The sequence below is a fragment of the Dinoponera quadriceps genome, unplaced genomic scaffold, assembly GCF_001313825.1.
Source record: "Dinoponera quadriceps isolate SergipeBrazil2010 unplaced genomic scaffold, ASM131382v1 scaffold1750, whole genome shotgun sequence".
NCBI lineage: Eukaryota > Metazoa > Arthropoda > Insecta > Hymenoptera > Formicidae > Dinoponera > Dinoponera quadriceps.
The window spans coordinates 1,721,539-1,747,187 of NW_014556445.1; the positions used below are offsets into that span (position 1 = coordinate 1,721,539).

The following is a 25,649-nucleotide window of genomic DNA, read 5'->3' on the forward strand; positions in this document are numbered from 1 at the left end:
AGTATTACTTTTTATCAAATAATTTATTGCTCGTGACAACGAATATAATGTTTGGATGAAAATACAAAAAAATATGTTATTTGACGTAAAAGTATGTATCGTTTGAAAGATCAAACAGTCCTATATATTGAATCGAGCTTTTTCTGCTTTATTCCAAAAGAAAAATTTATTTCGATTAAAGAAATTTTATCAAATCCGAAGAAATCTTTTTCTCCGCATACCTACCCGATAATCTCGCGCAAGAGGGACGTATAATATTCATATGCTTACCTCAGATTTCGACGTCTCTTTGCGACAAGCCGTTAAATAGGTGGAGCCCGTCGCTATAAAACAAACATTTGTTCACGGATTTCGCTGTGAAATCTGAGAGCGGCGAACTTAATGCAATTTACCGTTAATTACCGCAAGCCTCGCCGGACGAGCTTGATATTCTGACTTAAATGTTTTAACGTAGATGGTAGTAGCCACTCCAGCCCGACAAATACGAAATTAAAGCTGCAGACATTTTTGGTAAACACGCGGCATTCGTTACGACGAGCACCGGCGCGGATGGGGATGCATCGTCCGATTGAAACATTCGTTAAGGATTCAATGGCGCGGAAGCGTGAATGCAATTAACTGCGCCGCCGCTGTAATCAAATATAGAGGCGGAATTAACCGTGTACATGAGCCGACGCGCGGGACAAGAAAAACATCGGATGAGAAAGAAAAGGGGATAATGGCGTCGCATTGTTGCCTCTAAGCTGAATCGCGCGGGCGTGCACGATGCGGAACAGAAACGTCAATAATTAAAAGCGACGCATTTTTCCATATCTTGCCGCGCCGCGAAACAATAACACCCGCGATTGCAGCACAATGGGAAATTCTGAAGTGTCATTTGGAACGGAAAAAAAAGCATCCGCGCGCTGTTATTCACGTGTCTATTAAAATAAAAGTTTCGATGGGGAAAAAATCCCATTTTACGTTGCGCTGCAACATTGTTTTATAAACATATTGCAGTATCGTTTTTCGATTAATCTGCATGAAAGAAACGATAGGTAGTAACCGCTCGAAATCCTTTATCGCCGCGTATAGCGATTAAACTCTAATGGTCATGGCAGTCGATACTGGAAAACAAACAATGCGAACGCGATGACTGGCACGTCGGGGCGGTTAATAAAATGCGGGTACACTCGCGTCAAAAGTAAAGCTGCTCTACGATCTTTCCTTGTTTTTCCAACGATTTATACCGCTTTCGGAAATACATCCGGGAGGACGCGAGGAAGCGAGGGGATTACCGAAGGCCAATCGATCCGTGTTAGAATTTCCGAGTGGTCTCGAACGCGAAACGGCCGGCCGATAGGGCGAGGCTCATTTATTTTAATTACACACGCTCGTTAATGTGCCTTACGCCTTGGTATAGGCGGAACGGAGATTATCGAACCATCGACACCTCCGTACATATATATTCAATACCCAGCGTTGAGCGCGTAAGTGCGGCGCGGGAGAAAAATTATATTCTGCGTAACGCGCGGCCCGGATGAAAGATGAGGACGACGGAAATTGAGCAAAATGCGTCGACATAAACCGCTGTAACGATAACAGATTAGGTAACCGCTCCCGTAAATCCCGTGTACATTTTATACAGCGTAATTTACCCGGGCCATGCCATTTGCGCAAATTCAGATTTTAATAATGGCCGAATAATACGATATTTATATCCGCCGTGGTGCATTTATTTGTATCTCCGGTATTGAAATGAATATTCTCGTGTATGAAATGTGACGAGAGAAGATGAGAAGGGAAAGAACGAGTACGCAATTTTCTGATTTCCAATCGAAGAGAAGAAACTCTGCAAGATTCGAACGCGTCTTCGACACCGTCCTGTTGTTCCAGAGAATCAGAAGAACCCGCGTAACTCGCCAATATATAATAGAAAACACGATGGGGGATCGTACGTATAAAACAATCCTATTTATTTTCTCATGCTCTCTCGCAAAACAAGCGTAGAAATGCATCTCGCGCAGGGAACCTCGTTTTTCCCATCGTGAAACGTAATTATCAACGACGTTAGGAGGAGTTAAGACAATGCCCGGATGTAAGAAGTCCGCGAAGTAACTGCGAAATTTAACGAAAGTTCGTTTTTGGCACTTTAGATCGCGGATGAACTTGAGACCCCTCCTCGTGTGGTCAGCAACCGGTTTTCCCGCGACGTCCGCTGCCTGTTTTATAGCCAGTTCCCGCGAACGTCCCGGCGCAAACGAGCGTCTTGCGTCTCTCAAATTCGTCGATCGCCGGCCTGGAGGGGGGGAGAGGGGAAAGGGTGAGTTACAAAACTCCGGGACTCGCCTTAATCGCAAAACGTCCCGGCGTTTTTCTCGCGTAACAGTAAAGTTACAAAAGCTCCTTACGCTGCGAGACAGTTTCTGGGGAAAATCTTCGAGCGCGAACTTTTCGCCAAAACTGCCCCCTCCCTCCCTCCCCGTACCCAGCGTACTGCGGAAACTCTACCCCGATTTTTCAGATCGCCTTAGGAAGACCTTTGGAGAAGAAGGAAAGAGAGGGGGGCGGGGGCAGGAAGAGATAAAGTAGGTAAACGACTTAACATGAGCGAGCCGCGAATCGAGCAATTTAATTAAAACACATCACCGTCCAACAACATGATAAACTCGCAATTCACGATACATTCCAGCCCCTCGTATCCAACATGAAAATTAGACCGATGTCTATTATCGATTACCGCACGCTCCAATGCTCATAAATTTTAGATTCACTTCTGATCGTTATCGAAAATGTTACTTCAGCGCCGTTGAAAGATAAAATTTGGAGAGAATTCGCTCTTGTAGATTCGAAAGATTACGTTACCTCTTAGCAGAAAATCACCAGGTTCGCTCGCCCGGGCACAAAGTAGCGCGATATTAACGCCAATAATTAACGGTAACGCGTTATTGGGGATACGGGAATGAAACGGATAAAGTGCTCCTCCTCCGAAGAACCGCTTCATTGATAGGTATCTTTAATCCGACACATGATTATCCCGAAGGTAGGCAGGTGGCGAAAACGATGTATAACGATACGCTATCGCGAAATAATATGCAAATCAACCGGCAGGCTGACGCTCGCGGTGGACCAGAACAAGCTGCGGAAATTACTGATGAAAATTCCGCTTGATACCTACCTAATTAATGAACAGTTATGATATGACAGGATTCTCGGAGATATTCAGAAAGTATCGACCGCTCTACAGTACGTTATACTCTGGACCGTTTGACTGCGCCGGCATATTACACGTTTTTCGTCCGATTGCTTGCAACGCGATAACTATTGACTCTTTAATGTCATAACGATCGTTATTTCAATTCACGTGCGCTCTGACGTCTGCGATAATGATTCGTGAAAATGGGAGTGTAAAAAACTACCTTTTTCAAAAAAAGTAAATAAAAAAGGAGCATGCGACTAACCATTCTTTATAAATATTACAAAAAAAAAATGTTTTTGAGAGAAGGTTATTATATTAAACATTAATTCTGAGCTATACCAATTTAATCTTGTATTCTCAAGAAAAATAATGATATCAAGAGGTTAACGCCAAGTGAGAATGATTAATATTCCAGTTTCCAATTTCATAAACATATGTTGTTTTAGCTATAAAAAAATTTGCAAGTTAAAAGTATTGAGAAGTGTTGTATAAAATTGTCTGTTAAAAAAGCTTCTGTATAAAAATTTAATAAGAAGGAGACGTCGTGAAAACGTCTTTCAGAGAATAAGATGTCGTAAAAACGTCCTTTGGGCAATAGGACGTCCTAATTTGGCTTGGTATGTCTTTAGGACGCCCTAATGTGTTAGAATTTTATTTCTCTCTGTGAAATCAATCTTATTCATCGCAAATAAATGTTTAAAAACTTTGTTCTCAGTGTAACAATAATAATTCTACATAATTATATATTTTTTACAAACATATTTTACGAACATATTAGAAATCCCTCAAAAAGGGGGGGGGCATCAAAAGGATTAAATCGAAACGAAACGCATTTTAGGTATGAAGAGATACCTAATGGCCGAGACCCGGAAGCGCACAGTAGAGCAATTGCAGGTGGGCATGCAGCGCCACGAAATCGATTCGTACGACGACCCGTGCAAGATCTATTGGCTACTGCTCGACCTCCTGCTTCTAAACTCGCCGAGTGTTCTCCAGTAATTGTCAAGTAATTATCCTCGAATAATTGGCGCTTAATAATCTGGCACCGTTTGTCGTCGAAATTGCCGTGCGCTTTATCGTAAAGCCGTAATACGGCAGTCAATTAATTCGATGCGGGTGCAAACGACGGTAATTCAATCTTTACTGATGCCATCTCTCTCTTAACAGAGACGTTAGGGATCGAGAGTCCTAGAGATGCGCGCGTTTTCCATCCTAGAGATATATTTTTTAAGACGCCCGAGCGCGCTGGGCTGTTACTCCTCTCGGGAATCTTCACAACGAATGTTGTGTAGTCGAGCATTCGGGTGCTCTCCTAAAATCCCACGGCATGTTCCGCTTCCACAATGAAGCATCGCGGTCGGCGAACGGGACGGAGACGTTCCGGGGTTCCGCATCGTGCTTCTTTCCGAATGTCGGCGTGCTCGAAAAAGACGCGGCGTTTAGAACGGACATTTTCGAGAGCAAAGTGCTCCAGTGGCGTAGCGAAACCTTTCCCGGTTACTTCAAAGAAGTTCGGCGGGGACAGCGCTTCTGCGTGCCGGCGCTATTTCGACGCCGAAGATACATCGGGGTCTCGCTTTATCGTCGCGCCGTTATTCCGCGTGGCTGTAAATATCTCGCGAAAATATCGGCTCGCGGAGGACTCGAGGGCGGACGGCTGAGACGAGCTCCGTCGATCCTACGCTGCTACCGTGCCCCCTAATTTCTGGGACGCGCGAGCCGCCTTCTTCTCCTAACTTATGTGTTCACAAGCTTGCGCTCTTACCTTCGGCACGCTGCGAGGGCACGTAAACGCCCACCGCGGAGAGGCTTTCCATTCGGTCGGTTTCGCGAGAGAAGGTCATTAAAATGTGGTCACTATGTGCGAATCGCGCCACGGTTGCGCTAGTAATATAGTGTGAGAAGAAAATCAACCGAAACTCCGCCGAAATAACGAGCTCGTTGTCCTTTCCGTCGCAAATCGATATGGCTGACGTCTATGTGGCAATGTAGGGAAAGAGGTACAGTGATCGGCAGGAATAGGAATACAGTAGAATCAGCATATCGGCATATTTAAACGTAAAATAGACTAACTGCTATCATCGAGTGTGCAGCTGTTAATGCTAAGGGAGAAAATGGTCTGCCGAAGAGCAGTCGATTAAGTTGCAGTGTTGATTAACTCATTAGGTTGCAATCAGAGGCCGGCCGATATATCGGTGTATGTGGACAATGCATTTATCTGATAAATCGTTTAGCAGCGCAACTTAAATATTGAGTTTCAGTCATTAACTAGCAATTGGCATTTCTTCATTTAATTTGTATTTCTAATGAGTGCTAATCACTGTGACAAGTATGCCACTGTGACAACTATCATGACATGAGCGCCAATTATTGTGATTTCTGTTCTTTCCGTTTGATGTTTTATTTAAAACAAGATATATTTTATTTCTCCAATAAAACTATGTATTCTTACCGATCTTTTCAACCCACAATTAATATTCCAATATTAATTGATACTCTCTAAATATCTCCCCGGAATTCATACGAATTTATGACTTGATTAATTTATAGAAAATTACCACTTTGGATGTAAGAATCCAAGAAAATGCTCTTCGCGCATTTTGCCGGGTGGGGAAAAACTTGACACGCGAACAACGAAGCGCTCATTTAGCGGGAGCGAACACTTACTTTGGCCTTAAATCCGGAACCTGCTTTATGTAACATCTCTAAATGCGAAAACATCTAATGAGCTTTTCGCAAGTTAGATGGGTTAATATTGTGGAGAGCGTATGTAAAGCCGCTTGGGTGGCAGGCTCAAAGTTAAAGCGCGTGTAATCGGTAATGGAAATAGCTATAATGCGCGTTATTAATAAAACTAATACCAGGTTTCCACCAACGCGACATGCATAGCGAACTCCCCATGCAGGATTGCGACGTGATTCGCGTGCTCTATCGGCTTAAGGATTAACTCGTTTCAGCGTTCCAATATCGAGGCATCGGGAGACCTGAAAATTCGCGCGGAGCGCCAATAACCGTCGATGGCGTGTGAATTCCCTGATACATTGGACTAGCAGATCTGTGAATTAAGCCGCGGGCCGGCCCATTGAAATGTCTACGATGAAATATTGTTCTTTCGCGCGGACGAGCGATTTCAGGTTTAAGCGAAACGCCGGCTTCTTCCCCACGCGGACGAGGCATCGGCGAGGCGCGGTATCGACGAGAGTTTATCGCGCGCTTTGTTCGGAAAAGCACCGAGTCGAATTTTACCGTCCCCGTCCGTAAAGCTAGATCACCTCGCCAACTTACTCATAACAACGAATCTTCTGGAATACGAAGTTACCAGAACCACTTTGTTCTGGATTGGGAGCTTTCAGAGAAACGAAGTCAGTCTTCTCTAAGTCGTCGAGTGAACATCGTGCGTATCTTTCCGTCAGTTAATGGTCGAGCGTCCTGTTTTTATGGCCGCTTCACAGGGGTCTGAAAGTATAAAGCAATATTTTTAGTATCACACTTACCGATAGGTGATAAGGAAATAACAAATGATAACAATTTACGATTATTTGACCATAGCACGCCGTAAAACTGCGCTTGTATCAATTTGAGGTGGAAAAATGACTTTCGGCCGAGAAATATCAATCTCAGATCATTGTGCGATCCGATACCTGTGTGAATTTCAACACACTGAAAGAAAAGAGTGCTATATCCAAGTGAGTATTTGCTGGGGAGTATTGGAGTGATTATTTCGCTTGGATTAAGTCAATATTGTTACTGAATATTGCACTCTGAAAAAAATGCTACGTTAAAACAACGTTTGTTTGATCCGGATGAAATGGTTGCTCCAATGTTCTTTAGTGAATGTTTGTTTGAATTTGGAGCTTTTCTCTTTCAGTGTCGCCACTGGACTTATTCCTTCGAGGACATTGACTTTAATCTATCGCACATACCCCATCCGTTTGCTCCACCTATTCCATCCACTAGCTAGCGTCCCATTGCACTCTCGGCGTACCTCTTTATCTTCAAGTGAAATGTTCGCCCAACTACGCGGTTTATGAACACGCTTTTTCATCGGGGAGGAACAATTGATCCGCATGTAGCGCGCGCGACGTCGATCCGTTAACTTCTGGGCCACGTGGATTCCGAGTCACCGTCATTTACAAGACCTCCGTCGCGCGGAATACGCAAACACGAAAGACGTTCCCGCCAGGACCGAGACGAGTTGCTCCAACTTCGAAACGGACGCGGCAGTTAAATCGGTACGACCTCCCCTCTCCCCCCCGGGACGTCTTCGATTTTCGCGCGCGCGTTTGACCGGGAATTAAGCGACCACGGTCAATAAACGGCTCGCGGATGAGCGTAACTCTTGCTTACCATTACGTCATGCGCGGTCACCCTCGTGTGAGGGCGACGTGATGAAGTGTTTTCGGCAGGAAAGTTCGCCAAACTTTCGCCGAGGAAGCGTCAGGATAGAGAACACGGGACACGGACATACGACATGACTCCCAGCTCATTCCGCACTTCGCCGATGTGTCCGCGGACAAGTTCGAATTAGCAAGTGCGCCAAGTTACGGAATGCCGATTGGTGGTCGCTCGCTCCGCTGCACGCTTCTCGTTCGAAGTAGAGAGGACGGGACCTAACGGCGTGAGGCATTCGCGTCCACGAAGTTCGCGCTCCGGTCACATTGGCGAAAGGACGAGCCCAGAGCACAAGAAACTTCATTCCCAAGCCGTGAGCCCGCCCGATCGAGAAAAACGCAAATTGCGATCGCGCGAACTCGGCGCGTGACGTGTGCGTGGCGTGAAGAACGGGAGAACGCGGACTCGACTTCCGCCGTCGCGGGACAATTTAGCCGCGCCTTCATACAACGATCGATCTGTCTGCCGCGGATGAAACGCGACGTTCACTTGACACTTTCGTTGCCAGACTGACTTCTGATGACTTTTCACTTATACCATGTGAGTCACGCGCGCCTCACATTATTGGGACTGGTAGTTTTGCTTATATTATTTACGTTATAATATTTATAAGACTGCAGAAATCGTTATTTCAGCAAAGTAATATATGTGATATTCCAGATGCACATTCTAGATCCACAGAACAAACAAGATCGTTTTGGGAAATTTTCATTTATTTACACTATTTATGTCGAACGTAGGAAGAAGCTTTTTATTTCTAATATTGTTAATGTTTAATATTGAAATATTTTATTTTTACAAAAGATAACGCTTTGTTGAGTAAAATATTTATAATTATAACGATATTTCGTGCTGAAACATTCTAACACTTTCTAGGACTTTCTTGCTGACGAATCGAATTTTTCGACATTATTTTTGCAGCAAACTTTGCAAAATTGACTTATAGGATTGAATAAAAAAAAATATATATAAAGAATAATCCTTATATTGTATTTGGGTCACTTGCACCCTACGATTTGATAACTGCAATATGCATGGCACGCATCGTCACCAATATATGATTATACGACATATTTTTTAACTTGTGCTTAAATAACGAAAATATGAAATAGCTTAAGTGGGAAGTTCAACGTGGGGTAAACGACCTATGCGGCGGCGAACGCGTTAGGAACGGGAAACTTGGAAGTACTGGATTGTTGGGAAACGCGCGTCAATTACGTGACTCGCCTCCGAGGTCGATGCCTCGAATGGGCGAAAAAGTTGCGTCTTTCATGCGAAACGTCACTTAGCGTTAACATCGAGCGGTGAAATTGCTCGTCGGTATATGCGTCGGTATAACGTGACGACAACGATGACGATGACGACAGCGGTATATACGTCAGCCGAATATGGAAAAATCATAATTCATAACCGAAGTATGTGCGCTCGCGCGCGCTCGTATGTGTGGTGGTATTCATATTACGGCATCGGACCGCCGGTATGCGAGTGCATCTTACGCGGAATTTGATGCAGGTATGCCGAGAAGGACGATCGTGTGACGCCGACAGCGGTACCCTGAAGCTGTTGTCGAATCGACATAAAGGGGCCCCGCTATCATGATCCCCTTCAGCTGCCAAATCCTGAGGACGATCCCATCTACGAGAGCCTCCGGCACTCGAGGCTGTCTCGTGGCCATGAAAGCCATTGTAGAGGGGACACTCTATTCCTCGATTGTGCTAATTCGCCCTTCTCTTCGTCTTGCAGATACGTACCCAATATCCGATGCAATAAACACGCGGACAGTTCAATACGGACATTCGCGCGATATCAACACCGCTCGTAATTGTAGTTAATTCCCAGCCACTCGATAATCCCTTCCCCACGAACCGTGGACTCGGAGCCTCGAGTCGAGTAATTATCTTCGTACGCCGTTGTACGTACGTAAAGGTATTTATCTGCCGTAGCGCGCGTGCACGCACCGTGTGCGCATCGGCCGCGGATTATAAAAATAACGATGTCGTATAATACGCATTACACCTATTCGCTTTGCATAAATCCGACGCAATCGGCGGAACTGATTTTAATGAACGAGTAATACGTATTGCAAGAACGCGGAATATAAAATGACTTAATCGTTTGATCCTCTAAATTTACAATCGCTCGCTTGCGCGCTGTGTTTAATTGAGAAGCACAATTTTACAGGGGTGTATATCTGTACGATGGAGAGCCGGAAACGGAATTTTCGTCGATGTGGCGAACGTAGGTTTTTGCAGCGGACGCACACGTGAGCGCGACGACGGATCAAAGTGCGAGATCCCAAATAGATCGATGCAAAGGAAATTTCGTACGGTTTATCCTTTACATGCTCGTCGAATTTACATCTTTATTCGACGCTCCCGCTCGTGTATTTATTTAACATCCTCTCGCGCGCGCATGTGCGAATGTTCAATGTTTCTGTCGTTACGCGCAAAAGCCGGTATACGCCGTGTTACCATCGTGCGTTCTTCGCGGCTCGTTTCGTGTCGCCTCGCACAAATTTAATTCCGCTTCCGGTGCCCTTTGGATAAAGTTTCCGAACGCGACCCTGATGGCATTAACCCGACACGGTTAATTTAACGCGCGACGCCGCGCATATAGCCGTTATTTTCCCACCTGTAAAAAACAGGGTAATTACATCGACTTTATCGTCCCGTCAACACCTTTATTACGCCTTTCACTTCCTCTTTCACTTCCGTGGCGTCGAACGATTAAATATTCTGTCGAATGTAGAAAAGATGTCGTTGTCACTTCTCCCTTTCTTCTTCTCTCATACTGTCCGACTCGAATCGGTATAATTAAGCGAACAACCTAGGTCTTGCGGAATAGCATGTTACCAATTAAGCCGGGAATAAATCTGATACAAATATCTGATGCCTACCTGACAGCACTTCGCGTCTAACTACATTCGTCGATGCACATACTTAATCCACACACATTCATATATGCATCATATATTCTATATTTCTATCATTTTATATATTCAATACTGTATTACTTCCTTTTTGTAAACTATAAAATTAGCATACTTCCTGTTAAACGAAACATCGTCAATTATATACTGTAATACATTGCGTATGGCTGCCTTACTAATTTACATAATATATACGCAGTCTGAATACAAACTGTACACTTCATTTTAGCCATATTTTTCTTCGTAACATTCTATATCTTTGAATCAACTTTGCGCATTTCTTCTTGCATCTAAGAGGACATATCCTAGAGTGCGAAATAAATAATGCTTTCTCTCTCTTTCTCTTTCTCTCTCTCTCTCTCTTATAGGGACAGTTTAAAAGTGAAATAAAATGTCTCCGACAAATGAGAGCGAGAGAGAGAGGAGGGAAGGAAGGAGAGAAAGACTTGATAGATTGGCGTATCGTAACGTTCCAATATTTTTACGAGAGGAGCGACGTCGCTGGAGATTGCGACGGTAAGGGAGGGCGCGCAACGCGCTGAAATGAAGGTGCAAGGGACAAAGCGAAAGAAGAAACAAAACGATAGGTGGCACTCGTAGGAAGGACGTTGGAAAAGTACAAAGAAACGAGAAGTCATTCCGTTAGAGGAAGGGTGAAAAGAGCGATGGGTGGCGAAACGCAGTATCGCGTACGCGTGGTGCACACACGGACACACGCGTAACCCACGCCGCGTCTCTCGTGAAGTCGCGGAAGTAATATATCCCTAAAACCGTGCGAATTACAGAGAAACCGGCGAAAGATTCGTAATTACTTTGACCGCGCGCAGACGGTCATATTGTGATAATCCTGAAATTAAGGATAACAACGCGTCGCAACGCGCGAACACGAGGAGGACGGGGTTAGCTCTCAAAGTGGAAATGGGCGAGAAAAAGAATGGCTGAGTGCTGTGACAAAAAATGTCTCACAGCTTCGTTCCTCCTCGCGCTTCCGTCGGCTTTCGTTGTTCCGTGGAACGTCACGTACGGCGATACGCACGTAAAACATTCGTTCGCGCGCACTTCGGGCCCCGCGGCTCGCGGTCGCGCTGTCGAGGCACGATTTTACTGCCGCGAGAAATGCAACTGGGGACGCACGAGGGGATCGATGGGATCGCATTGTCCGAATAGCCCCACGGCCGTCTGGATTTTGGGAATGCCGACGGACCTAATCTCGAGCAGATCGAGCGAGAAGCGAGCCCCGGGTAGCGCGAGCTGCCGTCCCGCGAATCAAATCAATCGGTGACAAATAGACTGAGCGCGCTCGTCTTCGGTGGGTATAACGTTGCCATCGAGTCGCTGCGCTCGATCGCCGAACTTGATGGAATTTGATGGGGATTTTGCGCCGGTAAACGAGGAGAGCGATTCCGCAAAACTCAATCTCGCGCTGCTTACACTCGTTTCGAGTGCGCGTTGTGCCGTCGCCGGTTGTGCGATCGCGCGCTCACTCGCCCGCTCGCTCGCGCATGTGATTCGGAAAATAACTTCGTATAACCGAGCCCGCCGTTAATCCGCCTTTTTTTAATCGAAAGGCGGAAACGCGTCGGTATTCCCCTCGATTAATTGTAATCGCCCCGCGATCTTTTTTTCTCCCTTTCCTTCTCTCTCTCTCTCTCTCTCTCTCTGTCGTGTAATCGAAACTTCGCTCGCTCCTGGTCCTTTACCCCCGGTTGTCTCTCGGCGCGAATTTATTCCCCACCGAAAAGCTTTAATCCGTGTTTGAATCTCGGCGCTCCGTAAATTATGTTTACGCATTTCCATGCTTCAGAAATATAGCGGCCGCGGAGAGAGTGGCGCCAGGTCGCGCGCGACTCGAAATTTCTGATATCCGGCCGCGATACGGAACAACGAGGCGACATCGATTTTTAATGTTGTTACATTTGTGTAATCCACGGGAATCGCCCGCCGACATGAGTAACTATGTGTAGGTGCGTGCGGTCGCGAAACAAACAAATGCTCGCACAATAAACAAATACACGGCCGCCGCGTCCGATCGGGTGGGAGGCCCCTTTAATCCCCGCGAAAAAAAATAGCTCGGCACGGGCTTTAATGCGCTCGCGATCGTTATGATTCGCAAATTGGCGTGAAATCTCCGGATGACGCTTCCCGGGTAATCAACCGCGCCATTAGGTAAATACACTCGGCGAGGGACTTTGCTCTCGGGAGGACGCTTCGTCGGGGATAAACAAGAAGCCTCGAGACACGTGAGCGCCGACAAGCGCTCCGTCGAATTCCGTAAAAGCCGCCGGACTATTGATGCGATGCGATCCGCGAGATACAATCGGTTGCGGGTATGATGACCGGATGCAGAATCGAGAAGCGCTAGTAAATCACCCCCGTTCTCCCACCCTCGTAGCGCGCGGAAGGAGATCCGCGACTTCGCCGGCTTCCACCGGCGATAAAAGTCGCGTCGAAGTCGAGAGGTTTAATCGCGCGACGATCAACACTTTCTCGTTAACGCGAGACATCGTCGTGCCGGTCGCGATTGCCGAGACGGAGCGCGCGCTCTTCCGCAATGCCGACGCCCAGATTTATTTCAGGATCGCGAAGGAGCATTGAACTATATACGTACTGGAAGAAGCGCTTTTGTCTTCGAGCGATCAGAACTCTGAGAGAGAATGAGAGAGAGAGAGAGGGAGATAGCTGAGCGTGCTGTCCTCGTCTGATTACGTATAGCGATCACATGGTCCGATTGGTACTACTTATTCTGACAACATTTACCTCTTAATATCATTGTCCACGCACGGAAATTTTATTTCTTCAAAGGAAAAGACGAAAAAGCGTTCGGAAAACAAATTTAATCTATACTGGCTTTTACTCGCGCGAAAGGTTTGGTCGAATTTATCAGACAGCGGACACGAACCAAACGTATTTTGGTAAATTTAAGCAAACTTATTTTCCCGTACTTTACATTACGGATTTTAATATGTCCACATCGGGATACAAGTTTTCAGCCATGGTAGTAGACGCTAGAAAAAGACAGTACGATGCCAATTCAACTATCTCTGTCTGAAAGGCTACCATCACGGTGGGAATATGCTCATGCCACTTCCACAGTATGTATAGAGTTCAATGCGAAGGAACGAACGTTCTTCCTCTTCACACCCTCTCTTCTGCTCTTTCTCTCTCTCTCTCTCTCTTTCTCCCCCCCCCCCCCCCTTTCCCTCTCTCTACTCATACTCTATCGCAGCGTNTCGTTCGCCGGTCCGATCGTCCTCGCGGGTAGAACGACGCGCGTGACGTATTCGGAAATAGATGAGACTTTGTTGGAATTGAACGACGCGCGGATTCGAGAGAACGATGGGGCGGCGTATGCTAACAACTGCGATTCAAACTCGCGTCATCGATTTCCAGCGGAATAAGGCGGTGAAGTCGGGCAAGAAGAGGGGTCGATCGCGTACATGGTGTTGCGCGAGAGCCCGCTCTATGAATTTTGCAAACGGCGATTCCCATGAAAGATCGCGGATGCATCGTGATGAAAGGGCATACGGTCGGGCGATCTCGATTGCACAATGCGCCCCTCCGTCACGACACGGTGCATAAAGTATAAACCGCGCGAAACGCAATTACGACTTTACGTAAACGTAAGCGGAAACGGAGCAGTTACGTGTATCTCGCGTGCACCCAGGCGGACATGGCTACAGCCGAGTCGAAATTTTGATGTTACTTCGACGCTTTTAAGGGTAGTTCGCGTTTACTTAGATAGCATATCGGCTAGTAAAGATTTACTTTGACGATACTGACACTTATTAACTTCTCTCTTAAACCTTTAACACGTTCCCCGAATAGGTCGTATACGTTCCGCCCTTAAACTCTCCGTTTAGGCCGTTTATTATGTTTTATATTTTTCCGTTATTTAAATGTAACTTATCTCATAAAGTGTGTCGTATAATAATTTATTGACGCCGAAATATTATACATATTGCAATTATAACGTTGAAGCGCAAGTGACCCATGCGGCGTGATGATCGCTTTTTTAGATGTTTTTTTTTTAATTCAATCCTGTAAGTCAGCTTCGCAAAACTTGCTACGAAAATAATGTTGGAAAGTTTGATGCAATATCAGCGGGAAATTCCACCATAAAAATAGTTAAATTCTGCAGTGATTGTGAAGATAAGTCGCATTTATATTTAACATGTTTTTCTGTACGATCGCGATATATGCCGTTATCGTTATAAATATTTATTCGAAAGATGTCGTTTCCATAAAAAATATAGTATTTTGATGTTAAATATTAATTAAATTATGAGTTAAATGTTAAATATAAATAACAATACCAGAAATAATAAGCTTTTTTCCTTCCTTTGGCAGAATTTTGACTCGAGTATATTCTCCAAATAATTTCTTACGTCGATACAAACAACAAAATATTCGAGGAAATTCGAACGTTATTTATCTATTATCGTTTTTGTATCATTACCCCCCCCCCCTCCCTCTGGAGCGTGCAATCGCTCTTCCCCCAAGGTAGTCAACGTATGCTTCTGAAGTCGATGCAATTCCCGTATTCGTAAACTGTACAAATGCAAGGAGTATCCACGTCGGAGTAGCCGATAACAGGATTGTCTGAATCTTTAATATATTCGGCGTTTCGCCCGATGCGCCGAATCGCCACGTCGGCGGCACACAGAAGCGCAAACTAATTCGGAGAAAGGCAGAGAAAATCGTTTCATTGTCGCGCGCGATTTCTGCGCGAAATCAAGGCGCGTAGGATATCTCGACGCTACTCGCTGCCGAAACAGGCGTTCCTCCAGAAGGCATGATGTCAGGGCGATTTCGAGATTAGAACATTCAGCCGGATATCGGCGTTAATAATGAAACAGCAGCGGACCATTTCGGCGCAAGGCTTCAAGCTCGCGAAACAATTGAGGACCGACCTCCGCGGTTCTTTCCGTATGATTCCGCAGCGCCGACAGTTTTGTCGGGAAACCGCCGTCTGATGGAAAAAGCATAACGCGAACTCAATTTAAACTGTCACATACGCCAGCAAGAAGCGCGTCGCAACGAAGAGCAAGAGGGAGGGGGGGGGGAGAGAAAGAGGGAGATATCACGCAGATCCCCGGGAGGATTTATTTCGTTGCCACCCGCGCGCGCTTCGCATCCGCACGCCCGCCATCGCTAAAAGTGACAAGATTTCACCCCCTCGTTCCTTTTGACATTTTCATCCCTTTTATCTCTTTGCACCTTTTCTTGCACGCCGTGCACTGCTGTGTTATATGGAGAGCTTCTCTGTGAATCCGCGACGAATGACCCGCTCATAAATATCGACGTCCATGCATATCGCTGAGTAATTCATGGGAAACGATCGCGGGGTAAATCGATAGTTTAGGCAAATATGGCGCGGGCATAGGCGCGATATACTCTCGCGGAAAAAGTGGAACGCCCGGCGGTGTTGAGGCTGACAATCGGTCCTCCGCTTCTAAATCTGCGTGTACGTGTTCGCGCATTACCGGTCCTCTTCTTTCTTTTTTTTCCATCGCGAGCGATCCCGATCGACAAGGGAAACGAGATTGCTTGAAATCCGCGAGCGAATGTTTGCTTGTTTAATATCGACGACATCCGGGCGATGGGGGGGGGTATCGTTTCGCAGAAATTTCCCGACGTTATTTACTTCAAAACCAGAGTTCAGGGACGGGCGAGGCCATATAAACTTCCTGTAAACTTCATAAGGGCGATCCACGGTCTCCTAAAAGGACGAGCTCTGACGAAATTTCCCGCGTCGAACTCAATAATGGCGAATTTACGCGTGACGCCGGCGCGGCAACGTGCGAACTTTTCCACACACAGGCACAATTTCCTCACGATCGCAAAGTTCCCTCTTTCGGTCTTTCCCCTTCGTTACCGTATCGTCCCCCCTCCTCCGCCACTACCCGTCCTCTTCCGTCCCCTACTGCGCGGGTAGGGGCACTTTTAACCCGTCGCGGCATAAAACGATGTGTTTTATGCGCCGTCCGGCACATTACCGGCTTAACGCCCGCGCGGAGAAATCTTTCCGGGTTGCGGGGGAAATTTTGACGTCGAACGTCGAGCAGGAAAGGAGGGTGCGTCACGTTCGTAATATAACGGAAAAACATTTTTTCGACATTTCGCGCGCGAGAGAGAGAGAGAAAGAGACTCGCCCGCCGGATCGGGCGCGTAATGAAAAATGGCACGATGGTTCGAATAATGCCGCGTGTTCTGCGCAACGAGCAGCGTAGACAACACAATAGTCTCCGAGGGATGAATTTTACATGCTCGCGGAGAGACGCCCTTCTAAGCGAAATCTCAAACTGCTTGGTAGCCGGGAACTTCGAGTCTCCGCGGAGAATCGCGAACTTAATTCGAAATTTTAGATTCCAGCCGTGTGTATCGTCACGCGCCACCCTCGCGATTTTGTTTCAACGCACACAACGGAGGATAAAGCCCGTCGGAACTCAGTCAAATCTCACTCGCATTTAAGGAGTATTATCGCAGATATGACAGATATTCAGTGGACGATCTATCAAATGATACGCGACAGTCTCTCGGTGTGATGGATCGCCACGCTTCGTAGGGACATTCCATCTTACTTCAACTTACAGAACTGAATATACGAAATAAAACGTGTGACAGATCGTCTCTGACAGTGCGTATGAAGTTCTTTGAAGGTTTAAAACCGTCTTCATCATCGGCGCGCGCGCGCGATATATCGGGCAACTTAACGGGAAGCTTCGTAGCGCGGAATAGCGGCGGAACAAGAACTGTCATTTATTCATTGACAGAGAGAAGACGATCATACGTTAACCCGTTTCCTGCGCTACCACACCTATCCGCATTTCGCGATAACTAAATTCCAATAGTATGTAAATTTACATCAGAGGAAAGAATGAGCCGTTGGAGCTAAAATATAGCTGTGGTAGTTGAAATGCACCTTTGAAGCGGGGACAATGTCGTTGCTATCGCAGCTAAATTTATTAGCTGTCTGAATTTAGACGTTATAATGAAAAATATTAACTAGATCGTACTGAAATTATATTTTTCCATAACGGAAGTTATTCTCAAGGTGTTACTGCCGATTTTGTATGAAATTTAGCCATTTGCTTGAGTTAATGTTATATCATATTTTTAAAACATGCTTAAAGCAGTTGGTCCATCGCGTCAGATTTTTCGGTAATATTAAAGTTCTCTTTCATAAGATTATAAGATTTACTGAACCAAAAAAGTGCTTTCCTATAACTACTTTATTTAATTATGATTGATATAAACGTACTTCGTATTGTTTATATATAATATTACCAGCACAGCTAACCAATTTTAGCCGTTCGTGTTAATAACTTCAAGTAATAAAGTGGTATCTCGCAGCAAATGCATTTTACCTCTAACAGCCAACTTTCAGCAATGACGGGGCAAAGTTTGAACTAGTTAATGAGATTTAGCTTGCTATTACCGAGTCATTTCTCTGAATGTGGACAACGAAACGTCGATTGTACGCTCTGTGTGCGGCCCGTTCTTGCGTGGTCCCCCGAGGTGTGGAGATGAAATAAATTATTTCATTCAAACACGTTGCCCGCACACCGTTTGAGCACTAATTCTTTCGCCGAAGAGCGGACCCGCGCGACGGGATGCGAACGATTAAACGGGCTTTTCATCGGATACGGACGCGCTCGTATACGAGCGAAAAAGCAGTTAGTTCCCCTTTCGTGTCTGATCGAACCGACGCCGGAACCCAAACGTGCACGAGACAGCGAAAGCACTCGAGAAAATCTCTCCGTTCGTTCGTTCGTTCGTCCGTCCGTCCGGCGAGCAATCGATTGCCGAAGAAAAGCGTTCGCGAGAACGACGCCGCGTCGACAAACAACCGTGGACCTACGGGGGTTTCGCCCACGGTAGGCGCCTATTACTCGTTTCTTTCACGGAAACACGCCAAATCGAAATTCGAATCTGGGCATAGCGCGCGCGCGCGCGAGTAAGTGCCGCCGGACAGCGAATGCGCGCTGTATAAAACCGCGAGCCGATAACGCGAAATGTATCGACAAGTGCGATCGCGCTTTCTCACACTTCGCTAATTTTCTCATTACCGACGCGGCGTGTTGCCGTATACACACCTCGCCGCTCGACTCAATAGAAAGGAAAGGTGTTACGTGTATGTACCGTAGTTCGTCGATTGATTTTCCCCCGAGAAAGTGAATTCCGCCGTTTGCAGTCTCGAGTTGCCCCGAATCCAAATTTTAATTCTTTCGTTAAGTCTATTTAGTTCTGCGTTAAATTTTCAAAGGTCTTCAATTGTGCTCCCATCGATGCTACAAATGGGAAGTTATTTCCGTTCTTTTCTCCACTTGAAGGCTTGAGATTAATAGATAAGTGGAATTAAAAATTTCTCCCCGGGAGGCCTAAATTCCCTTCGCAGCATCAAAGGGGCATTGTCGGTGCTTGTTTGACGCTACAAGTGGGAAGTTATTTTTATTTTCTCTACTTGGAGGCTCAATGTGTAGATATGTGTTTTTGCGTGAAAGACACTCTCGTAGACAGATCGACACCTACGTCATGTGAACTCTTATATACTCTAACGATATAAAAGTTCAATTATTCCACGATGGAATCACATTTATCTCGAATTGCAAGAGCAAGCCAAGCTTCTTATGGTCCGATCCCACGTCTGAACGAGACTGCTTCTTGTTTCACCGTCCGAACTGCAAAAATCAAAAGTGTTTCTTTGACCGAGCGTGCGCTTTGACAACGACGACGACGGGGAAAGAACGTTAAGGTTGAAGTTGCTTCCACGTTGTCGGCCGCGAAGGAACCTGCTCGCGCGAGTGCTCGCGATGGTAATCAACTGGAAGCCAGTGCCAACCTTCCATTTCAGATGGTTCCTCGTTCAATTAGCATACATACGATAGCTACGGGTTGCTTTTCCTTCGACAATCGACCCAGTTTTGTTTAAAGTAGAAATAACGTTAATTAATTCGGGCCCGAGCGATAGCGGGGATACACTCCACCTGGGATATTTCATATTTTTTTAATTATTTCCCGCGCGCCGGATCGAATGAATGGTAAGAGCACAATTTGTCCGAATGCACCACACAGGTACTCACTTGAAACCGCGCGCGCGCGCCCTTACCTTTTATAATTTAAACGGATGGAACCGTTATATCAGCCCGCCTCGCCTTCTTTTCGTGGTTGCACAACAGGCGGAAGTGCAATCAATATCTTCGTCTACCACGCGAGCATGCGACGTACAACTTGTAAATATCGTAACGAATCGAGACGTATCGTGTGTCTCATTAATCCGTCGATCGTTTGAAACGTAAAAAAAGGTTTGTACACGTAATCAAGAAGGCGGCACGACCTGTTTACCGTTCTTATGCGCGCCCTGTTTCGCTCGGATATATAATTAAAAATTGCACGGGAGAAATCCCGAAACTTTATCGGGGACGCGTTTGCGGCAGCGGCTGCCGCCGTGTGCGAACGCGCGCTTAAATATATCTGTTTTACTCGATTAAGTTCCACATAAGTCTCGCCGGCTTGGGATGCGCGCCGTGCTTCGTAACTGGTTCTTCCTGGTCTCGAAACTCGCCTCGTGTTCCAGCTCAATTTCCGCTCGCCGGTCTGTACGGTCTATAGGTGTGTTTTGGCGTTTCGGCCCATATTTCTGAGGGAACTTCAGACGGCTATTACTACCGGTCGCTGAGCCATCGGTGAGGAAAATTGTGACGAAAAGCTGGAACGCTTCCTATTGTGAATCCTTGCTGCGATTTCGAAAACATTGCTCCGTCGTGCTCCCGTGTCTCCTCAGAATCGGCGAATATGGCTCTCTGATCTGGCTGATATGAAAGTATTCATAGTGGAAACTTATTCAGGCACGCGAATGCACACTTACGATGGATGATATTTGACAGCAGCCTCGATTAAGTTCCTATTGGCCGGTCTATCTTTTTTCGGTTACCGACACAGAGCCGGTGTAAATATAAAAAGAATATTTCACTTGGACATTTCCATTCGCGCGTATGCGCGTTGTACGTCGAGAACGGGGTGTCGAAAGGCCGCGGAGCACCGTCAGGCATAGGACGTCGTTATATCCCTCGATTACGATTCGCAGCGAGCGGTACGTTTACAAGGGTATTGGGAGCCCTCGGCAGGACAGATGTCGATGTTCGCGGGCTGTCTCGTTCCTTTCCGAAGGAAGGGTGGACGAAATAAAGAAAGAGAGGAACGACGCGACAAAGCCATTCGGGTCCTCTGATCGGTCAATAACGATTTCCCGGGAATATAAATGTCTCCGCGAGCAGCCAACCGACGCCGTTCAATTCGGAGTAGGTCCCGCTTTGCCTTTTAATCTTGTAGCTTCGCCTCTTTTAATCTCGTTCCATCGACCTGTTCGCTCACCCCTCCCACCCTCCCCCCTCATCGCCCTCCTCGCTCCACCATAACCCGCCGGTGCAATTTCTCCTTTCTGCTCGTCCGTCGATCTAAACGGATGTTCGCGATGGACGTTCCGCGCTTTACGCAAGAGACCGCGTTCGCAGAGCGGAAAACGTACGCCGGCCTCTGCACGGAGCTCCCCGAAATAACCGAAATATTTTGTCGATCTGCGTACGGACGTGCAACATTCGAACCGCACTTTATGGCACTTTCATATGCACAGCGGCCGATCGCTACTGCGTCAAAGGATTATGGTAAAAATGTTGCTCGGATTTACGATTCATTCAGGGCGGGTCAAACGGACGATACGCGTTTGAATTTTATATCTTGGGACAATTAAAGGTACACTCATTTCTAGGCGTGCGTTTAATTGAATAAAGAAGTTGCGATAATTAAATGCATTAAACTCGCGAAGCGCGCACATTTACGACGCCAGTTAATTAGCGGTGCATAATTAATTACGATTAATAATGTTTGATAATTTTAACTCTGACTTAATTTAATTTAATGTGATCGCACGGAGCTGCTGAAAGCTCACGTTTAACCGTATATACGTGCGCCACGCGGCCATTCCTTGTTTTCCTTTTTCTTTCGTGGACCAGCTCTCATATGTGAACTTCTTTTTATTGCTTCGAGATCCCGAACGTTGAAACACGATACGATAGTCGCGTGTTAAGAGACACTGCATGTATCTTTCATACATGGTTAAGCCGGAAACGTTCTCTCTCTCTTTCTCTCTTTCTCGCGCTTGAGATACACGGAAATTATATTAATACTTTTCCAGAGAGAGCCGGCAGCCTTCATATTCAGCGGAGCTTCGCGAATCCAACAAAGAAAATTCTGCGCGATATGGAAACACGCATAGAAATTGAAAGACCGAAGACGTCGATACGACTTTGCCCTCTCGCGTTCTCCGTCTACAAACGCTTCGATTTTCCCTGCGAGGGACATTTACGATTGGCTTTAGAAATAACGCAATAAAAGCGCGATTGCAGGCGCACAGTAGTTAACGAATTGGACGAGAGAAACGCGATAATATTATGACCACGGGCACGGCAAAGGCATTTATTCGAAAGCTTTTCGCAACATTTGACCGTAACGTGAACTGATTATTCGCGTTAAAGGCAGCAATTGGCATTAGCGCCATTAATCGTTAACGAATCGCGTGTGTCTTTCGCGCACTCTTTACTATAAATTGCAATTTTTGCAGAAACTGTTTTCGCGAATTCGCTCGAAAATCCTCGTCGGCGGTAACACGCCAACGAAATTATCCATCTCACGTAATTTAGCACTTCTAAATCTTTTTTCAAGCATCTCTCCCCCGAAACTTACGGAATCGGGAACAGCACGGAAAATTGTTTCTACATTCTCCCGTGGCAGCCTCGTTACGCGTTTTATATCGCAGTCTTATAACGGATGCAGCAATTACTCATGCACAAAATGTACGTGATTATTCTCCGACGCAAATGAGGTAGTAGCTCTGAAACGAGGTAATGTACGTAATTTTAACGAATAGACGGTCACAATGAACCTAATAAACTGAAGTTCCGCGATTTACTCACCGGAACGTGTAATGCGGGCAACGAAGTGAAAGGTGTTCGTGAGCTTTCTGAAGCTCCAATTTAAAGGAAATGACGGCTTGATAGTAACAAATAAACGAATACGACTACAGCGCACGGCTAATAAGGAGGAAAACCGTATATATGGAAGTAATAATTTTAATCCGTAACAGCGCATTGCCTTTGTGCGCGTCATATCCTCGGCAAAAATTCCGTCATCGTCGCGTAATGACTCCATGATTGTGAACGCGATAACGAGCATTTTGCAAATGTTCCCGTCACCCCTCGTTTAAGAGATTATGAACATCGAGCAGGGACGTTGTTTTTTAAGGGAAATATTGAGAACCCCTTCAACAACGAACGATCGGTCCAGAAGCCGATCTACCTCCTAGACTACACTCCTCTTTCCCCCTCACTCCCGGCCAACTTCGCGGTGGTGCTTCAAGATATCTACGGCGAGAACAGGCGAGAAACGTTGAAAGATTCGGCGCCGTAACAGTCGGACCGGGCGCATAAATCAGCTGCACAGGTTCGAGCGACAGAGCGGGAGAGAAAGAGAGAGAGAGAGAGAGGTGACGACTCCGGCAGGCCAACCCCGTCAATAAAATGCAAAGACAGAGAAATAAAGTTAAAGATAAGCCGCCCCCGGACCCGCACCGAGAGTACTTGGACGCCGAGTTCAGCGATGAAGCGGAAACGCTCGGTGAGATTTACGGGAAAAATATTAAACGCGCCCGCTCTTCCCCGTTGCTACTCTCCCGATTTTCCGCTCCTTTCCCGGTTCGCCTCTTTCACGCCGCCTGTCCCACTTCCGACACACGCTCCTTCCCAACCCCCTCCATCTCAATTTCTGTTTCGCACGATCTCGCCGCGAGCCGATTATCGGTCTCCTTCTAACTCTCCCCGTGAAATCCGCGGATACAGCGCGCGCAAAGTCGACGACGATACATTCGCGGGGGGAAAAATATTAAACGCGCTCCCTCGCTTTTGACGGATCTCGGACGGCGAGAAGATCGTCTCCCCTCGCTCCATATCGATCCACCGTCGTTTCTCTCCAACCTTCACGTCTTTTACAAATATACACGCACGCACACACGCGCACACAGACCTGCGAACACGCGAATCTCGCGATCTCAGCGGGATCCGCGGTCGATGCTCGACGGGCCGACGAGCTCGCGAATATTTTATTACGACGCAACGCGTCGATTAATTACGGCGAACAAGCTCGCGATCGATTCATTCCGCTAATTCGCGCGCATAGTCGCGACGATCGTCCTGATTTACGATACTTATTTACGATACTCGATACCTACTCCCGCAAATATTAACGAGGCAACAATAATAACAAGCGCGTTAACCATATACGCAGCTAATTCGTAACAAGTCCGCTCGGCAACGTCCGGCGCGTACACGCTCGAGTGCGAACGCTCGGATTCGTCGACGGCGGCCGCGCGTCCGCGAATTTGCAATTACAATAGCTGCTTTAGCATGCGAACGCGTTCGAGGTAAACATGAATTTCGCGATTGTAGCCTCAAAGACAAAACTGGTATGATCGATGTACGATTGCCTCGGCGCGAGAGAGAGAGAGAGACGCCGGTATTAATAAACCGACTCTCTCCGTTTCAATAATTATGATATATCGCACGTAACCCAACAACTTGCGGCGGCGATTAATCGGTCATTCGCAGATTTCGCGCTGTTGCCCGGCTCCTAATTTGTCCCCGGGATTATGGCAATTTACCTTTCGACCCCGATCGCATCCGCCCTCTCCCGCGCGCTGGAAAATGAACCTAATTCGTCCTCCAGCGAGTTCTCATGGTACTCGCACGGTCCGAAAGTGGGTGAACTAGATAAACCGATAATCTATATGCAGGCTACCTACGTCTATCCGCGCCAACGCGTACTAACGTTATTACACCGGGGAGTCGACTCTTCCACGGGAACGCGGGACTGCGCGAGGAATGGCGGGATCTACGAATTTCGCAGTCCGCAAACAATTAACGTCATGTTACGTGCGCGTGATTAAGGAGCACGATTTTGTTCGCGGCCGACGCCGGTGAAACGCGCCTCCGTCCGATCTCGCGCGTTCGCAAGCTCGTTCGCTCGCCCCCTCGGAACACGTAAACTTATTTGCGCGGCGAACAATCGCGCTGCGGAACAAATCACTGCTTCTAGCTGTCGATAAAATAGAGAAGGAATTAAAAACGACGCCGTTTCTCTCTCTCTCCCTCTCCCTCTCTTCCCTAATAATTTGAAACGCTTCTATCTATTAAATCTGTTATTTATTAAATTATCTATTAAATCTCTCTTGAAAGACAGGCTACAGATACCTCCTAATTGACTGTTTTTAACTTAAGTAGTAAGTATGTTTTATTAATTATCTCCCTTACATATATGTATATTATTTTAATGATTTCTTTTCGTACTTCTGTTCTATTGTAATGTTGCGCTGAATCATTTGTATCTACAATCAGATTGCATGTTAATTATTCATGTATTCTTATGTGTGATCCTAAATCGCCTCTCATGATCTCTAAAAAAGCTATTAGTTTTTTGTTATGCTGATATTATTTATTTTCTCTCATCTATATTTATGTTTTCCTTTTTTACCCGTAGATCGGAGCAATCAGTATGGTGTGCTGAGTCTTACTGTATTAATTAATTATTAATTCCTTTTTCTCATAATTTCTGAGTGTTTTTTTTTTCTTTTCGATGTCGCTTTGTTGTTGCTATAAATTTTGCTTTTTGTAGAACTATTATTTATTATTATTTACTATTAAGATATTATTATTACTTTGGATTTATTGCATTCTCTGTGTTATGTTGCTGTTGTTTTCTCTGACTGCACGCTCCGTACTAGCTTTTTAGCCGAAAATGCTTTCTGTATACCTAAGGGGATACTTGTATCCTATGGTGTAATAAAACCCTCTCTCTCTCTCTCTCTCTCTCTCTCTCTCTTGGAACTTATTCTCTCCTGAGATCAGAAATTTCAACTCGATCTGGCAATTTAAATTCTGACTCTTCAACTATTTAAGAGAATTATTCACACATATACATTCATAAACTACTTTTCCGTTAATAAAATATGGCGACTTTCTTATTATAGTACAGTATCAGGGTTATTTCATTTTATTATTACATTTCTATCCGTTATTACGTTCATACATTTCTTTTCCTCTT

General features: G+C 46.0%; 1 pseudogene; it reads left to right on the forward strand.

The window, feature by feature from the left end:
• Window positions 1–4,033: 4,033 nt before the first annotated feature.
• Window positions 4,034–12,360, forward strand: LOC106747423 (annotated as a pseudogene).
• The last annotated feature ends 13,289 nt before the right edge of the window (window positions 12,361–25,649 follow it).